This window comes from Delphinus delphis, chromosome 5 (assembly GCF_949987515.2).
Source record: "Delphinus delphis chromosome 5, mDelDel1.2, whole genome shotgun sequence".
NCBI classification, from domain to species: domain Eukaryota; kingdom Metazoa; phylum Chordata; class Mammalia; order Artiodactyla; family Delphinidae; genus Delphinus; species Delphinus delphis.
In genome coordinates this window covers 37,230,739-37,255,073 of record NC_082687.1, presented here as the reverse complement: position 1 = coordinate 37,255,073, position 24,335 = coordinate 37,230,739, and the positions used below count along the sequence as shown (strand labels likewise).

General features: G+C 36.1%; 1 protein-coding gene across 6 annotated transcripts in view; it reads left to right on the top strand.

The window, feature by feature from the left end:
• The window catches only part of ARHGAP24 (Rho GTPase activating protein 24), a 767,082-nt gene that overhangs the window by 717,431 nt on the left and 25,316 nt on the right, over positions 1-24,335 (top strand). The window lies entirely within an intron of this gene.

The window sequence follows — 24,335 nt, the reverse complement described above, 5'->3', positions numbered from 1 at the left end:
CACTATAGCTTTAAAGTCTAGAAATCAAGTGGAGTAAATTCCCTAACTTTGTTCTTTTTCAAGATTATTTTGTATATTCTAGGTCATTTGCATATCTGTAAAAAATTTCGTATAAGTTTGTCAGTTTCTACAAAAAATCCTATTAGGATTTTGATAGAAACTTCATTGAATCTAGAAATCTATCCATCTAGAAAAGTGACATCTTAAAAATATGAAATCTTCTAATCCTTGAACATAGCCCATCTCTACATGTCATTAGGACTTTTTGTATTTCAGCAATACAAAATTGTATTGTAATTTTCATTGTAAGATCTTGCTCCATTTTGCTAAATTTATCCTTAACTATTTAATGTTTATAAATGCACCTGTAAATAGTATTATTTTTTATGTTTAATTTTCTAGTTGCTTACTGCTAGATTATACAAATATGATTTTTTATATAGAGATTTTTCCTATAAACTTGGCAAATTTCTTTATAAATGCTACAGGGTCCTTCTAGATCCCTTAGGATTTTCTCTATGCATGATCTTGTTGACTGTATATGAGAGTATTATTTCTTCCTTTTCAATAAGCTTTGCATTCCTCCTTCTTAATTTTCTGTATTTGCTAAGAACTATTCTACAATAGTAGTGAGTGGATATACGTTTTGTATATGTAGAGGGAAGTTTTTAGTCTTTTGCTATTACTCATGATGGTAGCTATAAGTTTTGTGTAGATGCCCTTTATCAGGTTTGAAAATGTTCTTATATTTCTAGTTTACTGACAGTTTTAATAATGACAGACAATTGAATTTGATCAAATCCACTTTTTCTGCATTTATTGCAGAAATTATCTGGTTTGTCTGTTTTATTATGTTAATGAGGTGAATTTCAAATGTTAAACCAACTTTGCATTCCTAAGATAAACCACTTTTGGTTGTTATGTATTACTCTTTTAATATATTGACGTATCTGACTTGGAAATAACTTGTTGAGGATTTTTGGACCCGTATTCATCAGGGCTATTGACCTAGCAACTTCTTTTCTTGGAATGCATTTGACTAGTTTTGTTATCAAAGAAATTCTGGCCTCAAAAGTAGGCCAGAAAATGTTCCCTCAACCTCTATTTTCAGAAAAATTGTATGTAGTTTGTATTATTTCCTCCATAAGTCTTGGGTAAAATTTACCAGTGACATCCTTAGAGGTGAGGTGAAACAGGTTGATCCTGAATAGCCCAGTAGGTTATAATAAGAAATTTAGTTTTTATTCAAAGAGATATGGAAATCCATTGAAAGATATTTAACAAGCAAATGGAATAATTTTATTTACATGTTAAGAAGAAAAGGTCACTCCGTGAGGGAAAACTAATATTTTCTACTACTCCACCCACAGAACACTTCTGACACCAAATGTGTGGATTTTCCGTAAGAAGCAATTCTCCAGTTCTTGGTAGACACCCACTGAGTGTCCTACGATTTAATCAATTCTGGCACTAACTGCCCAGAGTTAGTGCAGACCCCACAGGTTAAGGGCTCATTTCCACAAATCTGCCCCCCTCCTACTTCAGGTACCAATTACAAGTCCCAGGTTGCCACCTGTAGTTCTGACCAACTAGCCATAAACCTGAGGTTCCTCAAGATCAATCATTTGCTAGAATAGCTCACAGAACTCAGGAAAACAGTTCAGTTACTAGATTACTGGTTTATTATGAAAGGATACAACTCAGGAACACAGATGAAAGAGATGCATAGGGAGGAATGGGGTAGGGGCTCAGAGCTTCCATGCCCTTGCCAGACGTACCACCCTCCTGGCACTATGACGTGTTCACTAACCTAGAAGCTTTCCAAACCTCTTCAGTGAGGGTATTTTTATGAAGGCTTCATTATATAGGCATGATTGATTAAACCCTTAGGCTAAAGCTCCAACCTTCTAATTACCTGATTGGTTTCTCTGGCAACCACCCTTCACTCACCCCACCCTCCATCATCCTTATGGGCTTTCTCAAGGATGCCTTAACATAAATTCAGGCATGGTTGAAAGGGGCTTGGTATGAATAACAAAGACTTCCCTTTCACCTTCCTCACTCCAGAATTATTTTAGGAACTGGGGATAAAAAACAAATATTATAACAAAAGACACTTCTATTACTCTTATAAGTTAGGAAATTACAAGGGTTTTAGGAGCTCTGACCAGGAGCTAGGGATAAAACCCAAAATACATCATGGTATCACAATCTGGCAATCTGAATATGCTTGTATTGACAAATAAATTGTTAAGCTTGAGTCTTTCAGTAGTAGGGAGGCAGAAATACAAATTACTGGATCTGCTGATTTTCAAAAAAGGATTTCCAGATCCATGGACAGTGAAATAAAAAGAAAAGAGTAATGTATTTGTGGCCAAATGTAATTGCAAACTACATTCTTAGGGAATAAATAATCCATAATTTCCCAAGGAGAGTATATTATTTTTGGAAATGTGTCCAAGTAGAGTATTCTGCCCCATCTGCTGTTTTAGTTACTTGACTGAGTTTAAACTTTCTCATGACCAAGTCCCAGTTCAGGTTTCAGTTTTTGGGATGTGAAGACAAACTGCCTGGGAACATTTTCTAGTTCAGGTTAAACTCACCAGTGTTCACCATCAAAGTGATCTAAAAAAGAATGTAAGTTAAAAAATGCAGATCATGCATAATGTTTTGAGTAGATATTAGTATATAAAGCAAAGTACAGAAATTTTTCTTTGTGAAATATGTTAAAGAACGACAATGAATAAGTATTTTCTCTTATTCTAATAAAGCTTATATCTCACTAAAGGGTCAACTGGATTTAGCTATCATCTTTACATTTATTAAAACCTGGAAAGAAATTCCCACAGGAATTCTGCAAAGATAATCTCTAATTTTAATATTAAGACCTATTATTATTGTAACTCTAACATTAAGCACTAAAATTTGAATTTTAAAACAAACTTTTTAAATACCATTTTAAAATTATAAAAATATGGTGTTATTAAAATTTAATGTAAATATTATTAAAATCATATTTTAAATTATAACATTTTCTTTATACAATTTAGAATATAGAAGAATATAAGAAAGAAAGATGACTATTTCAAAATTAAACAACCCAGAGAGCTCTTTCTATATATATAAATAAGTAGATATAGAGACTTAAATATAGAGATATATCTAAATACAGATATATATATACACACACACACACACACACAATTACTGGAATCACACAGTTTTTACATCTTGCTTTTCTTGTTAACATTACATCATAAACAACTTTCCATGTCACTAAGTAGTTTTCGCAAACATGATTTCAGGGACAGAATAGTAATTCATCCTATCATTATGTTGGTTTGTGTTATGGGAGAAGAGAAAGATGGTTTGAGAAAAAAGAAATTAAAACATACACTACTTGAATTTAGAGAGATTGCAAGTGCATGTGCCAGTTTTTATGAAACCATGCACTTTCTGCTCTTCTTTAATTATATCAAATGCTATTTTCCCAGTTCTGAGGTTCAAGTTTGAGACTTTTACGTACACATGACTTATCAGTTAGATGATGTATTCCCATAGACTCCTTGACCAAAGTGAATTCTGAGAGAAAGGACACTCTCATTGACCTGAAAGAATTTGTATTTAATCAGTTTATGTCAACTGTAAAAAACAACAGATGTTGGAGTTCCTAACCTTTCTTTTCTTCAATATTTCTGTTTAGAAGTGAAAAAAATTAAAATATAACATTTTATATTAAACTTCCCCACTTTGAAGGGACAAAAATGAAATGCAGAATGTGTAAAATCAGATTAGAAGCAAAGTGTTTTTTCATTTCCAAAGCTCTCCGGATGGTATCAGCTGTTAAAGAAGACACAGTTTCGAAGAGCTGGGAAGGTAGGGTCAAAAATGGTCATGTGGGTGTCACCATCGTAGCATTAACTGCTCAGCAACAAAATAACTATGCACTTACAACAAAGCATTCAAGAGCAAGGACAGAAGCCTGGAGAAGCCAGTGATTCTACACACTGTCCAAGAATCCCATAAAACAGCTGCTGTCCGAGGTACCCCAGCTGCCCTCCCTTATGCTGAGTTCACTCTGTCCTCTTCCCTCCTCTTCTCCTGTGTTTATTTTTTTATTTGTTTTGGTGACTGACAGGATTACAAAACAAACTGCAAGTCTACAGAGATAAGATGAAAAAAAAAAAGCCTAAAATTTAGAGGCAGAAAACCCAGACACATTTTAATTTTATCGTCTGGGTAGCGATATAGCTTTGAGCATTACTGACCTGAGTTGTGAAAAGTGAACTTGAAAGGGAGAGCACTATAGACACAGAAGAGATTCTCAAACATTATTTTGTATAAGAATGACCAAGAGAGAGAACTCAAGATTCAGATGCCCAGAACCCACTCACTCTCATTCTGATTTAAAACGTTTGAGGATACCTAGGAATCTTCATTTCAAACAAAGCCCCAGGTAATTCTTTTTTTAAATTATTTTTTTATGTAGCAGGTTCTTATTAATCTATTTTATACATATTAGTGTATATATGTCAATCCCAATTTCCCAATTCATCCCACCACCACCACCTTCACCACCGCCGCCACGCCTACCAACCCCCCACTTTCCCCCTTTGGTGTCCATACGTTTGTTCTTTATACCTGTGTCTCTATTTCTGCCTTGCACCATTTTTCTGCACCATTTTTCTAGATTCCACATGTATGCGTTAATATATGATATTTGTTTTCTGACTTACTTCACTTTGTATGACTGTCTCTAGGTCCATTCCACATCTCTACAAATGACCCAATTTCATTCCCTTTTATGGCTGAGTACTATTCCATTGTATATATGTACCACATCTTCTTTATCCATTCGTTTGTCTATGGGCATTTAGGTTGCTTCCATGACCTGGCTATTGTAAATAATGCTGCAATGAACATTGGGGTGCATGTGTCTTTTTGAATTATGGTTTTCTCTGGGTATATGCCCAGTAGTGGGATTGCTGAATCATATGGTAATTCTATTTTTAGTATTTTAAGGAACGACCATACTGTTCTCCATAGTGGCTGTATCAATTTACATTCCCACCAACAGTGCAAGAGGATTCCCTTTTCTCCACACCCTCTCCAACATTTGTTGTTTGTAGATTTTTTGATAATGTCCATTCTAACTGGTGTGAGGTGATACCTCATTGTAGTTTTGATTTGCATTTCTCTGATAATTAGTGATGTTGAGCAGCTTTTCAGGTGCCTCTTGGCCATCTGTATGTCTTCTGGGGAGAAATATCTATTTAGGTCTTCTGCCCATATTTTGATTGGGTTTTCTTAATATTGAGCTGCATGAGCTGTTTATATATTTTGGAGATTAATCCTTTGTCCGATGATTCATTTGCAAATATTTTCTCCCATTCTGAGGGTAGTCTTTTCGTCTTGTTTATGGTTTCCTTTGCTGTGCAACAGCTTTGACGTTTCACTAGGTCCCATTTGTTTATTTTTGTTTTTATTTTCATTACTCTAGGAGGTGGGTCAGAAAAGATCTTGCTGTGATTTATGTCAAAGAGTGTTTTTCTTATGTTTTCCTCTAAGAGTTTTATAGTGTCTTAAACTTAAAACTTACTGGAATAAGTAAGTTTTATAGGTCTTACATTTTATAGGTCTTACATTTAGGTCTTTAATCCATTTTGAATTTATTTTTGTGTATGGTGTTAGGGAGTGTTCTAACTTCATTCTTTTATATGTAGCTGTCCAGTTTTCCCAGCAGTACTTATTGAAGAGGCTGTCTTTTCTCCATTGTATATTCTTGCCTCCTTTGTCAAAAATAAAGTGACCGTAGGTGCGTGGGTTTATCTCTGGGCTTTCTTTCCTCTTCCATTGATCTATATCTCTGTTTTTTGCCAGTACCATATTGTCTTGATTGCTGTAGCTTTGTAGTATAGTCTGAAGTCAGGGAGTCTGATTCCTCCAGCTCCGTTTTTTTCCCTCAACAATGCTTTGGCTATTTGGAGTCTTTTGTGTCTCCATAAAAATTTTAAGAGTTTTTGTTCTAGTTCTGTAAAAAATGCCATTGGTAATTTGATAGGGATTGCATTGAATCTGTAGATTGCTATGGGTAGTATAGTCAGTCATTTTCACAATGTTGATTTTTCCAATCCAAGAACATGGTCTATCTCTCCATATGTTTGTGTCATCTTTGATTTCTTTCATCAGTGTCTTATAGTTTTCCGAGTACAGGTCTTTTGTCTCCTTAGGTAGGTTTATTCCTAGGTATTTTATTCTTTTTGTTGCAGTTGTAAATGGGAGTGTTTCCTTAATTTCTCCTTCAGATTTTTCATCATTAGTGTATAGGAATGCCAGAGATTTCTGTGCATTAATTTTTTATCCTGCAATTTTACCAAATTCATTGATTAGCTCTAGTAGTTTTCAGGTAGCATCTTTAAGATTCTCTATGTAGAGTATCATGTCATCTGCAAACAGGGACAGTTTTACCTTTTCTTTTTCAATTTGTATTCCTTTTATTTCTTTTTCTTCTCTGATTGTCATGGCTAGGACTTCGAGAACTATGTTGAATAACAGTGGTGAGAGTGGACATCCTTGTCTTGTCCTGAACTTAGAGGAAATGCTTTCAGTTTTTCACCATTGAGAATGATGTTTGCTGTGGGTTTGTCATATATGGCCTTTATTATGTTGAGGTAGTTCCCTCTATGCCCACTTTCTGGAGAGCTTTCATCATAAGTAGTGTTGAATTTTGTCAAAAGCTTTTTCTGCATCTACTGAGATGATCATATGGTTTTTATTCCTTAATTTGTTAATATGGTGTATCACATTGATTGATTTGCATATATTGGAGAATCCTTGCATCCCTGGGATAAATCCCACTTGATCATGGTGTATGATCCTTTTAATGTGTTGTTGGATTCTGTTTGCTAGTATTTTGTTGAGGATTTTTGCATCTATATTCATCAGTGATATTGGTCTGTAATTTTCTTTTCTTGTAGTATCTTTGTCTGGTTTTGGTATCAGGGTGATGGTGGCCTTGTAGAGTGAGTTTGGGAGTGTTCCTTCCTCTGCAATTTTTTGGAAGATATTGAGAAGGATCGGTGTTAGCTCTTCTCTAAATGTTTGGTAGAATTCACCTGTGAAGCCATCTGGTCCTGGGTTTTTGTTTGTTGGAAGATTTTAATCACAGTTTCCATTTCAGTGCTCGTGATTGGTCTGTTCATATTTTCTATTTCTTCCTGTCTCAGTCTTGGAAAGTTATATCTTTCTAAGAATTTGTCCATTTCTTCCAGGTTGTCCATTTTAATGACTTAGAGTTGCTTGTAGTAGTCTCTTATGATGCTTTGTATTTCTTCAGTGTCCATTGTAACTTCTTTTTCTTTTCTAATTTTATTGATTTGAATCCTCTCCCTCCTTTTCTTGATGAGTCTGGCTAAAGGTTTATCAATTTTGTTTATCTTCTCAAAGAACCAGCTTTTAATTCTATTGATCTTTGCTCTTGTTTGCTTTGTTTCTATTTCATTTATTTCTTTTCTGATCTTTATGACTCTTTCCCTCTACTACCTTTGGGTTTTGTTTGTTCTTCTTTCTCTGGTTCCTTTAGGTGTCAGGTTAGATTGTTTATTTGAGATTTTTCTTGTTTCTTGAGGTAGGATTGTATTGCTATAACTTCCCTGTAGAACTGCTTTTGCTGCATCCCATAGGTTTTGGATGATTGTGTTTTTGTTGTCATTTGTCTCTAGGTACTTTTTGATTTCCTCATTGATTTCTTCAGTGATCTTTTGGTTATTTAGTAACGTATTGTTTAGTCTCCACGTGTTTGTGCTTTTTACAGTTTTTTTCCCTGTAATTGATTTCTAATCTCATAGCGTTGCTGTCAGAAAAGATGCTTGATATGATTTCCATTTTCTTAAATTTACCGAGGCTTGATTTGTGCCCCAAGATGTGATCTATCCTGGAGAATATTCCACGTGCACTTGAGAAGGAAGTGTAATCTGCTGTTTTCAGACGGAATGTCCTATGAATATCAATTAAATCTCTCTCATCTATTGCATCACTTGAAGCTTGTGTTTCCTTATTAATTTTCTGTCTAGATGATCTGTCCATTGGTGTCAGTGAGATGTTAAAGTCCCCCACTGTTATTGTGTTGCTGTCAATTTCCTCTTTTATAGAAGTTAGCAGTTGCCTTATGTACTAAGATGCTCCTATGTTGGGTACATATATATTTATAACATTATATCTTCTTCTTGGATTGATCCCTTGATCATTATGTAGTGTCCTTCCTTGTCTCTTGTAACAGTCTTTATTTTAAAGTCTACTTTATATCATGAGTGTTGTTACTCCAGCTTTTTTTGATTTATATTTGCATGGAATATTTTTTTCCATCTCCTCAATTTCAGTCTGTATGTGTCCCTAAGTTTGAAGTGGGTCTCTTGTAGACAGCATATATATGGGTCTTGGTTTTGTAACCATTCAGCAAACCTGTGTCTTTTGGTTGGAGCATTTAATCCATTCATTTTTAAGGTAATTATCTATATATATGTTCCTATTACCATATTCTTAATTGTTATTGGTTTGTTTTTGTAAGTCCTTTTCTTCTCTTGTGGTTCCCACTTAGAGAAGTTCCTTTTGTTGTAGAGCTGGTTTGGTGGTGCTGAATTCTCTTAGCCTTTGCTTGTCTGTAAAGCTTTTGATTTCTCTGTTGAATCTGAATGAGATCCTTGCTGGGTAGAGTAATCTTGGTTGTAGTTTCTTCCCTTTCATCACTTTAAATATATCATGCCACTCCCTTCTGACTTGTAGAACTTCTGCTGAGAAATCAGCTGTTAACCTTATGGGAGTTCCCTTGTATGTTATTTGTCATTTTTCCCTTGTTGCCTTTAATAATTTTTCTTTGCCTTTAATTTTTGTTAATTTGATTATTATGTGTCTCAATGATGTGTCTTTGTGTGTTTCTCCTTGGGTTTATCCTGCCTGGTACTCTCTGCACTTCCTGGACTTGTGTGCCTATTTCCTTTCCCACGTTAAGGAAGTTTTCGACTATAATCTCTTCAAATATTTTCTCAGGTCCATTCTCTCTCTCCTTCTGGGACCCCTGTAATTAAAATGTTGGTACATTTAATGTTGTCCCAGAAGTCTCTTAGGCTGTCTTCATTTCTTTTCATTCTTTTTTCTTTATTCTGTTCCATGGCAGTGAATTCTACCATTCTGTCTTCCAGGTCACTTATCTGTTCTTCTGCCTCAGTTTCTGCTTGATTCCTTCTAGTGTATTTTTCATTTCACTTATTATGTTGTTCACCTCTGTTTGTTTGTTCTTTAATTCTTCTAGGTGTTTGTTTTTTAATTCTTCTAAGTCTTTGTTAAACATTTCTTGCATCTTCTGGATCTTTGCCTCCATTCTTTTTCTGAGGTCCTGGATTATCTTCACTATCATTATTCCGAATTCTATTTCTGGAAGGTTGCCTATCTCCACTTCATTTAGTTGTTTTTCTGGGGTTTTATCTTTTTCCTTCATCTGGTACAGAGTCCCCTGCCTTTTCATTTTGTTTATCTTTCTGTGAATGTGGTTTTCGTTCCACAGGCTGCAGGATTGTATTTCTTCTTGCTTCTATTGTCTGCCCTCTGGGGGATGAGGCTCTCTGACCCTAGGTAATTCTTATATACATGGTACTCTAACCACAATTTGTGAAATAGTAGCCAGACTATGAGCTGCAAGAGTGTGGGTTAAAGGAAAACTGATCATTTGAAGTGATGTGTCTCAGTTTCCTCATATATGAAATGGAGAAAAAAGTTTAACCTCATGGCACTAATGAAAGCAACATATTATTTCTGACTAAGCTAAGCAGGCCTTACCCTGCTGTGAAAGATAAATTACTTTCTGGGATGTACAGTTTATGTGTAAAATATAAAATTTCTTATCTGCTATAATAGGTCTGAAATTTTAGAACAGCCTGAAAAGTACATCCCTGCACCTATGCTTTGATCCATGTGAAAACTCAAACACTGGGGACTTAGGTAATGCACTACAGGTATAGAGCGTGAATAAAGATCTACTGGTCAGGTCTGATGGAAAAAAGTGAAGAAAGAAAATACTAGCTTAAGGGCATGTGGATAGGTAAAGGGTTGGAAAAGCAAAGAACGACTCCCAGGAGTTTGCCTAAGGCAAGCCCTGAACTTGTAGACAGCAAACTAGCTACCTGTTTTCAGCAACCGAAATGATTTTCCAAAGTTCAGAAAAGGGCCAGCCCTCCAAAGTCCTGGGAAGCTGTTTAGCTGTGGTAACTCTTAATGTTTCTATATTTTGATGCAGTTCTTAGATATTATGATGGCTTGACAAGATTGATAACCATTGTCTTAGAGTACTTCTCAAATGTCTGTAATTCAGATAGGACCATCCTGACTTTAGCCATATTCATATAACACCTGTACTTGGTTACTGAACTTTTTCTTTAAGTTTATTCACTGTTTTTTAAATCAATTTTGTTGTAAAAGGAACTTGATATCAGTTTTTAGTTGTAAATCAGCACTTGCCATAAATAAAAGTTTAATATAGCACAAATGCAATAGCCACAAAGAGGGTATTAGATGCCATCTGAATACAGCTGCTTTGGGAAGACTCTGACCCTTTGGACCTCTGTTTATTTGACGAAAGTGGAGATTGGCACACGCTAGGACCACTTGAACACGTCTCTCATCCCCAACTGATACTTCCTACTTGTTATAATCAGGAGAACTGAAAGGCAATCGAGAATGGGCTAATGGTTCCTACTATGTAATTTAATGTCTCTTAGTGTCCTGTCCGTGTGGCACCTGACTTGGAATAGCCCACGCTTTGGGAAGTACAGTCAGATTGCTCTTTGCTAGCACTGACAGGCCAACTTCCCTGAATGCTTGGCTTCTTATCTAATTTGAACCATGGGTGTAACTCACAAGCGTTCCATGAAACCCCCTTGTAAACATACCAAGGTCTGAAAAATTAATGAGCTTTAAGGGAAAATATCCCATATGTGGAAAATACTCACCTGAATGGATACTTACTAAATATTTTACGTAAGACAGGTTGTTAGCTAGAAATCTGTCATGTTCCATTGTGCTTACTCTCTTGGTGATGTATCTAAAAAGCCAGTACATGTGAAGTGGGGGAACTGAATTACACCTTCCTTTCAATTTAGCTTTGAATAAATTTAAGTTCACTTCCAATGAAACCTGATTGAGTGATGAAGAAAAATAGCCAATTAACCAAGAAGTTTCCCAGTATTTGGCATATCTATCAATTGGCATTTGTGTACTTATTTGTAAGGAAGCAGTGTAGGAATTAAGAGTTCAGGCTTTGATAAGAAGCAGGTACCATTTACTACCTATGTTAACAATCTGAGACTAGTTACTTAACTTCTCCAAATTCCTTGTTTCCTCATATGTAAAATGGAAATAACACTTAACCCCCCCAGAGCTGTTGTATTCATGAATTTAAAAATAAAACAAAATGGAACAAAAACACCAGGAGTAAGTGGTACAGAGTGAAGAAGACACTTAGCACATTTATTGTCATTGTAAGTATCATGATGTTGGTGATGATGGTTTTAACATTTTGTATGACAAGGAAAAGTAATACCCTGAACCCATAAATACAGAAACTAGTGCTTAACCATAAACTCTTAAGTGTTTTTAATCCAGAATATCTTCATTTCTGTTTTGAAATCTCCAAAACAATTCCTACTGAAAGAAATCAGATACCTATAATGTTTTATGTTCTGAAAGTGTGTTTTTGTGTGTCTTGTAAGTCAGATTGTAAATATTCTTGCATGAGTTTGGTGAAAGTACATCCCTTAAAGGTATATATTTTCTAAAATAAATTTATTGAGTCATATTTTACATATCATGCAATTCGCCAATTTCAAGGATACAATTCAATGATTTTTAACAAATTTACTTAGTTATGCAACCATTACCATATATTGGTTTTAGCACATTTTCATCACCCAAATGTCTTTTATACCATTTACTGTTATTTCCAGCAGCCCTTCCTCCCCAGGCAACCACTAATGTACTTACTTTCTGTCTCTATAGATTTTCCCTTTTCTGGACATTTTATATAAATAGAATTATTCAATACATGGTCTCTTGCATCCAGCTTTTTTCTCTTAGCATAATGCTTTTGAGGTTTGTCCATGTTATAGTATGTATCAATAGTTTGTTCCTTTGCATTGATGAATATAATTTTTTTTAATTTTATTTATTTATTTTTGGCAGTGTTGGGTCTTCGTTTCTGTGCGAGGGCTTTCTCTAGTTGCGGTGAGCAGGGCCACTCTTCATCATGGTGCGCCGGCCTCTCACTACCGTGGCCTCTCTTGTTGCGGAGCACAGGCTCCAGACTCACAGGCTCATAGTTGTGGCTCACGGGCCTAGTTGCTCCTTGGCATGTGGTATCTTCCCAGACCAGGGCTCGAACCCCTGTCCCCTGCATTAGCAGGCAGATTCTCAACCACTGTGCCACCAGGGAAGCCCCAGTTAATAGAATTTTATATTGTAGATATACTACAGTTTGTTTATTCATTCATCAGTTGGTTGATATTTAAGTAGTTTCTGTTTTTTGGCTTTTATGAAGAATGCTGCTGTGAACATGCATGTACAAGTTTGTTTTTTGTTTTTTTTTTTTTTTTTTTTTTGCGGTACGCGGGCCTCTCACTGTTGTGGCCTCTCCCATTGCGGAGCAACAGTCTCCAGACGCGCAGACTCAGCGGCCATGGCTCACGGGCACAGCCGCTCCGCGGCTTGTGGGATCTTCCCAGACCGGGGCACGAACCCATGTCCCCTGCATCGGCAGGCGGACTCTCAACCACTGCGCCACCAGGGAAGCCCTGCATGTACAAGTTTTTCTGTGGACATGTTTTCATTTCTCTTGGGTGTATACCTAGAAGTAGAATTGCTAGGTCTATGTTTAACATTTGGGGAATTGCCAAACTGTTTCCCAAAGTGGCTGAAACATTTTATATTTCTACCAACAATGTATGAGTGTTCCAATTTTTTATCCTAGCCACTCTGGTGAATGTGAAATGGTATCTCATTGTTGTTTGAGTTTGCATTTCCTTAATGACTACTGATGTTGTGTATCTTTTTATGTGCTTATGAGCCATTCATGTATACACTTTAGAAGGCATATGGTTTTTAAATGTTTGATTTTTCTGGTTATCTTGATAATTTATTATAAGGAAATGGTTGAAAAATTGCTAAAGAATCAAAATAGTGTTCTGGGAATTGAGATAAACATCTGTGATATCATGAGAGTATGCATATGCATACTCATGAGGATCTCACTGTGGATATTCATTTAAAACTCTGTATGTATAAAGTAAAATTCTACATGTATGACTACAATATGAACTCAAAGAAAGTAGAGAATTTTGACTCTTGATCACCTTTTTTATCCCTAGCATCTAGAACAGTGTCTGACACAATGTAGGCATTCAATATATCTTTCTTAAATAAATGGATACAAGGAGTATATTTTGAATATATTTGTTGGGTAAAAGAGTGCAAATATTTCTGATATCTCAATAAGTAGACAACTCATGCTCTTATTTTCATAGATTAGAATTCAGGAAATTTGAAAAATGTCATGTTTCAAAACAACTTCTAAAATTCTGTTAAAATATCATTTTTGTCAACTCAAGCAAAATGCCTGCCGATGTTAATGTGGAGTCATAATCTTATGAATGGGAACACAATTTCATACAAGCCACAAATCTAAATTAAAACCAGTACCTTTACTTGTTTTGTATTCCAGAAATACTCCATGAATATGGATGCATTATACTTCCAAAGTGAAGTAGCTTTTGATTTATAACAAAACAACAACGAAAAATAAAAACACCCCCCCTAACTTCTGCTCAATACAATTTGTTTGTCTCTCTTCTTCCCGCTTATACTGACCTCTCTTAAATATAGTCCTAGTGGATAACAGCACTAATATAATATATATCTGTATACGTGGTAGCAAAGTATCCTTTCCAACAAAGAGCATGACAGCATTTATTAGTAGGAGATTCACAATAAATACATAATTGGATCCTTTTAAAGTTTTTTAGTCTTTCCCCCAATACGTATATATACACACAAATTAATAAACTGGAATGGTATCATTTTAGCTCTTATATGGAGAATGCTTTTGTGTTGTAATAAAAGACTGTTGAAGTGTTCAGAGGAGGAACGTGTTCTGCGTGGACTTGAACAGTTTGGGTGTTGATTTTGTAGATTCATCTGGATATGCCAGAAAACCCTTTTAAGTTCCCTCTAGCACCATGAGTTACAGATTCAACAGTGTAAAATTAAGCATTTCTTTATTCATCTCCTTTATAACAGGGGTCCCCAGCTCCGGGGCCGTGGACCTGTACGGGTCCGCAGCCTGTTAGGAACCGGTCCGCACAGCAGGAGGTGAGCAGCGGCAGAGCGAAGCTTCATCTGCTGCCCCCCCCCCCACCCCCGTTGCTCCCTATCGCCTCGCATTACCGCTTGAACCATTCCCCCGCCCCCGCCCCCGTCCGTGGAAAAACTGTCTTCCGCAAAACCGATCCCTGGTGCCAAAAAAGTTAGGGACTGCTGCTTTATAAGGCACAAAGGTTTTGTTTCCTACCTTATTGACTTTATTAGAAGAAAATAAGTATTCTGGAAAAGAATGTTTGCATCCTTTATTGTTTATCCTAGAATCAGATAAATCAAAATTTTCCAGTCTTGTGATGGTTACGAAAGGAAATGAGCAACATGCAAAAGAGTCAGCCTTAAAGATACATTAATAAGAAAAAAACGTTAGATTAAGGAAACTTTGCTATTTAGGTTTCATTAACTAGAAAAATTACCGGTGATATTTAGCTCTGTTTTATTTTTATTTAAAAATGGAAATATTAAATTATATACATGGATTTTAAATGCTGTTGGGGAAACTTAAAAATATATTTTTTCCATAAATATACCCCATCAACATCAGAACATCAATAATGATTCTCTGGGACATTCTTGGTTGCATAATCTGAAATCTCTCAGGAAAGAAAATTAATTGTTGAATGTATTATGATGATGACATTTCCTTTGTTTCTCCTGAAAATCCATTTGCAGAGTTTAGTAAAGGGAAAAATATGTAGGCAGACAACATAAAATTGTAAAGTAACTCAATACAGCTGTAACTTCTCTATTTTAGCTAAGCCAATTTCATTGTTTGCCAAGATTTTGAAGATCATATGAAACTGAAATTACAACCCATAACGTTTTAAGTCCAGGGTACAATTGAAACAAGCAAGGGTTATGTGATAAAGTCTCTGGTACATACAATTACCAATGTAAAGACATGAAAACTAGTAGAGCCACAGAGGTTTCTCTGTGAAAGAATCCTTTGCATCTGTACATCAGGAGTCAAATGTTAGGAAAGACAGCATATCCCATTTAAGCAAGAAATGTGGAAGATCATCATTTACATCTCATTAGATAATTACATAATCACAGTATACTTACAGAATGTATATTATTCCTTCCAGTTGTCTTTATTTCTGAGCCATTTCTGGAGGAAATGTGAGGTGGGCAAGAAGTGTCCTAATCCACCTCTCTCAAACTATAGTCACATAATGCAATGAATAGTAAGTGCTATTTGTTCATTGTAACTTAAAATTTTCTGTAAATGAGTTTTCTTGTGTCTCTTACTATGAGTAGTTTCTTTATATCCACCTGAAAATAAGTCATCTGAATTGACAACAATCTTCTAATTTTTTAAATCATTTATGCAATTCCTGGCATATATTTTATACTTCGTGAATTTAGGAAATTATGTTTCACAGAACAGCCAGAGAAAGTGTTAATGCAATGGATATTATTCCATCGTGACTCCCAACCTAGATTAGGAATGACTATGTTTTTAAAAATCGTGAGCAAATTAACTACTTCTTCCATTAACAGCTATAGATACTCTCTGGAATCTCAAAGGCTTGAGTTTTCTCCTGAGACAATTATGAATAAATTCAATAAAGTTTTACTGGCACTGAGAGAGAACAAAGTCCAACATGCACAGTCAATCAAGGAGAGCCTTGATTCATTTTCTTCATACCATGAAACCAACTGGATATGTTTACAAAAATTCTACAAAGAATAAAATATATATATATATATATATATATATATATATATATGTATGTAGTACCTGTGTGTGTGTGTGTGTGTGTGTGTGTGTGTGTGTGTGTAGTATGTGTATATATGTATATATAGTATGTGGATACAAGCACACTTATAATAGAATCTCTCCAGTTTGCAAACAGGCTATCTCTAATCTCTTTATCATTCGTGACTTTCAAGTAATTCCTTAGATCAATACATATTCTAAGCAGTTATATACATTATTGATATGAATATGTTCTTAGTTTAATAAGAAAATCTTTGTGGCTCCTTGACCTCAGATTTATTTTCTATGTGAAAAAATTTTTTTTGTAACATAGGTCTTAAGAGCTTGGACAGTATTAATGTCATTTATAGTAGAAGAATGCAACATGTGTGTTTGAATGTTACTTCTAAGTTGAATTTGGATATAACATTGAACCTTGGATCTCAAGTCACCAGGGCCATTGTGAACTCATTTTAATAGTCATGTTCATTAATTTTGTAACTGACAACATATTTCTGTAATTAATTAATTTAATTTTTTGAGATATAATCGACATATAACACTGTGTAAGTTTAAGGTGTACAGTGTGTTGGTTCAATATGTTTATATGTTGCAATATGATTGGCATGTTGCCTAGCACCTCTATCAGGTCACATAATTATAATTTCTTTTCTGTAGTGAGAACAATTAAGATCTAGTCTCTTAGCAAATTTGACATTTATAATACAGTATTGTTGACTGTATTCACTATGCTGTGTGTTAGATCTCCAGAACTTATCTACTATTTGCATCTTAAGGTTTTAGTTAGGTTTTTTGTGTTGTTGTCGTTGGAATTGAATGCTATGTATGTACAAGGTAGCCTGTTAAAATAGTTATACTGATGTAATGTTACTGCAAGGAAACTTGTCTGAATGTTCTACATCAAGCCTTTTAAATGCCTCAATTGCACTAGCCTTTCCACTCTGATGAACTCACCTTGGTTCTATGATGGAAAACGTCAGATTTTATTTTTATTCTTCAGTCTAAATTTTTTTAAATTAATTAATTATTTTTGGCTATGTTGGGTCTTCATTTCTGTGCGAGGGCTTTCTCTAGTTATGGCAAGTGGGGGGCCACTCTTCATCGCAGTGCGCAGGCCCCTCACTGTCGCGGCCTCTCTTGTTACACAGCACAAGCTCCAGATGCACGGGCTCAGTAGTTGTGGCTCAAGGGCCTACTTGCTCCGCGGCATGTGGGATCTTCCCAGACCAGGGCTCGAACCCGTGTCCCCTGCATTAGCAGGCAGATTCTCAACCACTGTGCCACCAGGGAAGCCCTAAATTTTTAATTTACTTAGAGATATTAGAGTGTGGCTATTTATAAATATGCTCTCAAACACTAATCCAAACTAACTAAATGATGTCACCTCTAATGGCTAATCTATACTATAAGTATATATGTTTCTTTGTAATGTATATTTATCTGTATATGCTTAAACAGTTGCCCTTTGTATTCATATGTAGTATTCAAAAGCTATACAAGGCATTTTACTTGTCATTTATATTTGTTTGGTACAAGTGATTACCACCTGGATGTGTATGTTCAGGGGTCTAGGATGGGAAGACAGGCTTGTAGCGGAAAGACCAAGGAATATGCTGTTATGTTAATGGAGATGAGTGATAACTTGAATTTGAGCAGTGTCAATGAGACTGCTGAGGAGGGAACAGATTCATGAGGTATGACATGAGAATATATAGGATCCAGTCATTGGTATTTTGCAAACTTTCCAGGTGATTCCAATGTGCAGCTTAGTCTGAGAATCACTTGTCACTGTTAGATTTAGAATCTCAGAAAAGGAAAAATTTAGGTTGACTTCTAGGTTTCTTGTTTGTTTCTGTGAATGGTGATGCCATTCATGGTTGAGAAAATGGTAAAGGAGGAATAATTTTATTGCAAGGTTTTTGTTGTTGTCCAGCTTTGTTTATATGGAGTTCAGAGTGTGTATGGAACGTCTAAGAATTCAGTGGAAAGGTCTGGTTTGGAGATGTATACTTTGTAGTCATTGTAGAAAAGTGATCATCGAACTTAGGGATTTAGCCAGGGTATGTACACAGAGTCAATGAGAATAATACTTAGAAGCCAGCAGAGGAAGAAAAGCTTGGGAGCTGACTAGGAGAAGGTGAGTGAGGTGACAAGAAAACAATGAAATGAGAGACTTACCCAGGGGAAATATTTGTCAGAAGTAGCAAATGGATGAATATCCATGAATTTTTTTTTTTCAGTTTGGGGCTGTAGTTACTTTCTATTTGAGGGATCTATGATGTAGAATCACGAAACTCAGACTGCTCACAGGAATCTCTTCCTTCAGCTACACAACAGGGCATTTTATTTGTTACTTTGAGTATCTTATATGCATATAAGGGTATGTGTGTGTGTATGGTATGTTGCATTGTATATAAAACTGTCAAATACTCTTTTTATGTGATTAGCTAGCGTTTTAAAGGGGGAGTCTATATACACATAAGTAATTACATACATATAAGTCATCCTAGAAGTAGGAAAGAAAATGTCAATGTAACAGTTTGGTTTAAGCATGAACAACATCTCCCCACCAGCATTCCTCCCACCTCTTCCATCATGAACACTGGAGAGATAAGTATGTAACTAGTCAGCGCCAACGGATGATAGAGTAGCCAGATTTAAACTTGTGACCATTACACATTAGAACTGCTTCCTTATTTGGAAGTTTTCAACCTCAAATACATGTTCTATATTAATATCCCTTAACCTTGGCAACATACGAAAACTGAGGAGCTTTAAAAAATCTCAATGTCCAGGCTTCACCCAGACCAATTATATCAGAATATACATGACCCAATCATCAGTATTTTGAAAAACTTTCCAGGTGACTCCTGTGTGCAACCAAGGTTGAGAATCACTTTCTTCTATGTCACGCTGGTCAATCTGACAATATTTCCATAAATCTACATTATCTGAAAGCATGTTTCTATCTTTCTGATGACATCTCATTACCTAGTACTCTGGCATGGTTTTATAGGTAAGCTCATGAGATGCAGATTTGGTGCATCTGCTATAACAAAACACCACAGACTGGGTGGCTTAAACAACAGAAATTTATTTTTCTCACAGCTCTGGATGCTGAAAGCCTGACACCAGGGTGCCAGCATGGTTGGGTTCTAGTAAAGACTCTCTTCTTGACTTCTAGATGGCTGCCTTCTTACCCTGTGCTCACATGGCCTTTCCTCCTGCATGTGCATGGGAGCAAGGCGGTAGGGAGCAAGCTTACTGGTGTCTTTTATTATAAGGGCACTAATCCCGTCAAACCAGAGCCCCACCCTGATGACTTCATCTAACCCTAATTACCTCCCAGAGGTTTCATCTCCAAATACCATCACATCACATCAGAGGCTGAGCCTTCAACATATGAATTTGGAGGAGACAACAGTTCATTCCATAGTAAGGGTTGTCTTGCTGTTCTCTGCCATCATTGCTTTTAAACCAGGAGGCTTCTTTGAGACAAGCACTAATTCAGTGTAGTCCAGACAGATAAAACTGCCCTTTTGTGTTGTATATAATTCAGCAGTGACACTTACATAACTACAGTGAGCCATGACAGTTTAACCAGATTCAAATTTTACTGCCAAAAAGTATACCATTTTTGACAGATATATAAAAAATGAGTTACAACAGAACCAGACTTTTCTTGTAAATGTTTAGTTTAGTTTGGAACTGCCTACTGCCTTTGGATTTGCTTTTCTATGTCTTGGTGAATTTGGTGCACAGAACTCCATGTTGTTTAAGACAGTTTGGTGGCAGGCTTCATCTTGGTAATGCTGCTGAATGTTTTCAGTCTCATATATGTTCTTCCCAGAGTTTGATAGATATGACATTATTTTTTCTTAGTTCCAAGCAAATTTTAGGTTATCTCATTGTGTGTGTTGCAAAGAACTTCACAATATCTTTAATAACTCCCTGTGGGGTGCCTGGAAATTCATTCTATTCACTTCAATCAATGGATTATGTTGTGTCCTGTGCAGAGTATCCAGAGTGAAAAATTCCCATTTCTAATTTTGAGGCTTAAAAGTTCTAAGGTTTTTGTCTGTGTAGTATTGTACTTGGAATTACTGTGGCATTCTACTTATCTCTGTGTGTGAGTCTGTTTATCAGGGAAGGCAGGGGTGGGGTTAGAGGATGAGCAAGACAGATTGTTGTCAGACTCCTTTATCCCTGTTAGGATTAGTAAGGGGCCAATATTGTACATAGATTATAAATAGGCAAGCAATTTCTGGGAAGTATAAAAAGTTTCTTAAGATCACACACCTGGCAGGGACTTCGCAGATAAAAAATACAGAAAATGTTTAAGGAGTCAAACAAATGAGGCATGGGATGGAAACGTGTTGATGGTGATGGGTTAGAGATACAAGCCCAAGGGGGACAAAAAAGATCTATGTTGTTCATCTCTGTCTCACCTATCATGTGGTGTGAGGTGGTACATACTGTAGGTGTTCAGCAACTATTTGGTGAGTGAATGATAGAACAATCCCAGAATGACCAAAGGAAGACCCTCAAGAATATAAAACTAAGTCAATTATAGAAAGTCTCATGGAATTCATGTTTGATTAAAAAGAACTACAGGATCCAGAAGTAAAGTCCAAGTACAAATTTAAGGTGAAAACAAACCCCATATGTTGATCAATTAAGGGATATATGCTACAGAATATCTTCTGGTCTGATAGCTCTTTTACTCAGGATTCCTGGGCCTGTCTCTGCCTCTTTGCTATCATTGGATAGGATGTGCATGATTATTTATCTTTATTTCTGAAAACAGATTCTACCACCAGGTGGGTGAAGGAGACCTGAGGTCTGGATAATGAATTTATATTAGCAAGTAGTTTTGAATTTCTACCAAACGAGTGTGACTTTAAAACCTCTCATATCTCAGCAATTAGCCCCAAGGCATGTTCTGTCAGTGCAGTTTCCTGTTCGTGTACCTAAACGGAGTTAATAACAGGACCTACTCACTGGACAGCTGTGAGGGCTTGAGACAGGGAGAGATGTGTGTAGATGTGTGCTGCTGCTATTGTTGTTGTCATTATTATTATTATAAACCAGTTTAGGGATTTTAATTCTCCATTGTACATCAACTTTTGCTACAATATAGTCACTTCACTTCACTTTGCTGAAGAACATGATGTATTTCTCTGAGGCAAAGACAGCACATCCCACTAGGTACTGTGGGCAATTAACACGTCACATTGATATCTACTTAATTGGCTGTACATACTAAAGCAAATATTAATCAGGCAAAGTAGTGGGTTTTCAGTAAGAGATACAAGTCTGTAGAGGTAGATGCAGAATGTTGCTATTTTGTAGAATGGAGATACAAAGAGATTTTTCAGAGAAACATCAGATTTCCCCTTTCAGTGAGTAGCATGCTGGCAATTGGGGCGGACAGACTGTGAGCCTCTTGAGGTGAACCGGAACTGGCAAACATGTTCAAGTCTTCCCGGAAATGATTGATTTCTTCCGTTTGGTGGGAAAGGACAAAGCCAAAAATGAGAACACTAGGAAAATGGAAAAGTCTCTATTTCTACAAAATAACCTAAGTTTAGTAAAGCCCCTCAGAAACAGTCAAAAAATTTTAAGTTGTATACTTTAAGCCAAAAATGTAATAACCTTTGTTAATTGAAATAAAAAAGAAAATGTATTCAGTTATTTTTTCCTTACCATTTTTATATAACCAACAGTGTATGGGTATATACTTACAATGCTAGAAACTAATGCAATGTATCACTTTAGAGAAGGAAGAAAATAATCATCATAGTCCACATCTCTTACCTTGATTCATAGCGCAAATATATCTATTCTTGGAGCATTACTGCAGCTTTGGTGCTCAGAAAATTGCGGTGGATGAAAAATGATTCTGCAGCCTTTCATCCTTCACAATTTTCACACCATCTCAATTAGTTTAACTTTGCAATCATGCCATCTAGTGCTCAAATGTCCTCAGTACTACAGCTCAACTTCATTAGAAGCAAAATAATACAGTATCAGGCAAGTTACGTTAAAAACACTGTGCTTGGGGACAGGCAATATAATGAATAGTCCATTGTTGAGACACTAAACCAGATTTCTTGCTAAATAAATATTTCTTGTTTATCATTATTGTTTCATTAATTTATTGCATTTAATTCATAAATATTTTTGTATATTCTATTTATATAGTCATACAAATTATACATAACATACACCATATATTGAAATTATACTTATTTTATTTTTGTATTCCTTTCTGTGTCTTTCTATAACTTTAACAAAATGGTCATTGAATTTGAAGGCAACACAACCCAACGACCCAGTCATGGATTGGGTTTGATTAGAGGGGATTGGATAGAGTGGAATAAAAAGATGGAAATCATTTATTGTAATATTTGATTGCATTGCATATCCTGCCCCAGGTTGTGGTTTTGCTACTGCTGATGACTGTGCCTTCAAGGGTCAGGTGCTTCACGACATACCAAGAGAAACACAGAAGGGTTTTGGATTGCACGAAATATAGCAATTTACCAGAAAATAAAAAAACTAGGGTCTTTTTTTTGCTTTACCATTGAGACTATTTTATATATCTTTTTTAAAAAAAATTTAGGAAAGTATTGTTAGAAATTAATGAGCTTGAATAGTTTTCAAGATGTCCCAGAGACATGATTTTTGTGTTCTTTCCTAGCCTTTAAGATGGCCTCTATGTTGTCTATCGGTTCAGAAATTTAAGAGAAAAAATTCATTTCTGTAATTATGAAAAGAATAAAATTGATTAAAGACAGGCCCTATCAGATCACCTCCATCATTTTAGCATCCGAAAAAAGGTTGACAATATACCAGCTCTGACTGACTCTGATGTTAAAATGGAAAACCTCAGCCCTTGCCCTGATTCCAAGGTAGATGAAGTCCTATGGTCCATGAGGATGCTCCCCTCTGCTCAGACCTCATTCTCTGAGCTCTTTTTCCCTTAGCCTTTTGTCAGCTCCTCAAGGACAGGACACTCCATCCCACTTTGGGCGCTGTTTACGTGCCTTGCTTTAATCGGAATGACTTCTTTTATTCTTCACTCTCATTTAGTTCATTCTTACACCCCCTCAGATCTTACCCTGAGCATCATTTCTTCAGAGAAGCCCTCCAACCCCTGAATTAGTCCTTTCTTGTTATTAGATGGCACCCCAAACGTTTCCTTATTACTACTCACCACATTTGTAATTATATACTTGTGTTATTATCTTACTTTCTATCTCCTACTCCCACTAGATTATAAATTATGAGCAGGCTAGAATATTCCTTTTTATAACGCTTTAGGGTCCTAGCCACTGTGTTTTCTATAATGCCTGTTACAGAGAGGTTATGCAGGAGATAGTTGAGGAAATCAACCTAAGAGTCCAAAATTGAGAACTGAGATGCCCATTGTCCCAGCCCATGTAGATTTGTGAAGTCAACTCTGCTTTTATGTCACCCTTGGGGCAAGAGAATTGTCACTGAGGCAGGAAATTCTGGTGCCTCTATCCCAGCTTCTGAAGGAATACCCCTCAGCGACTTGTCACTTCCTGCAGCAGAGTCTGGGATTGGAGTGTTTGTTCCCACCACTTACAGAATCCCTGACCTTGCTCACCACCACTCTTCCCACTTCTTGGGAATCAATTGACCTTTCACTCCCTGACCACCACTCTCCTTCCCACGCTCTTGTTCCTCACCCCCAAAACAAAGCAAAGCAAAACAAAACAAACCCAAACCAACCACCTCCTCCTGCCTCTACTGTCAGCCATCTTCATGGATTAACAGAGAGATACAGAGAACAAAATATAAATTAATATTTCAGTAAATTATCCTATCACTCTGGTATTCAGCAGAGAATAAAAATAAATTTTACACAAAGGACACGTTAAGTTTTCAGTGTTTATTTTTGTAGCACTTCCCTTCTCTTTCTAGAAGACTGTAAGGGTCACCAACTATCTTAGAATATCAGACAAGAAATCATTCTGAGATCAATCATCTTCAAAGTGAGTTTTTCTTAAACAGTTAAAACATACTAAACTTCAGGTGTCTATAACCAATCACCAATATCTTCTAAAGAATAAGAAATGAAATTAGGATCTATAAGTAATTAAGTTTGACATTGAATACATATAGACACATATGTAGATTCGGTGTTTTTTGGTGCATTGTATTATAT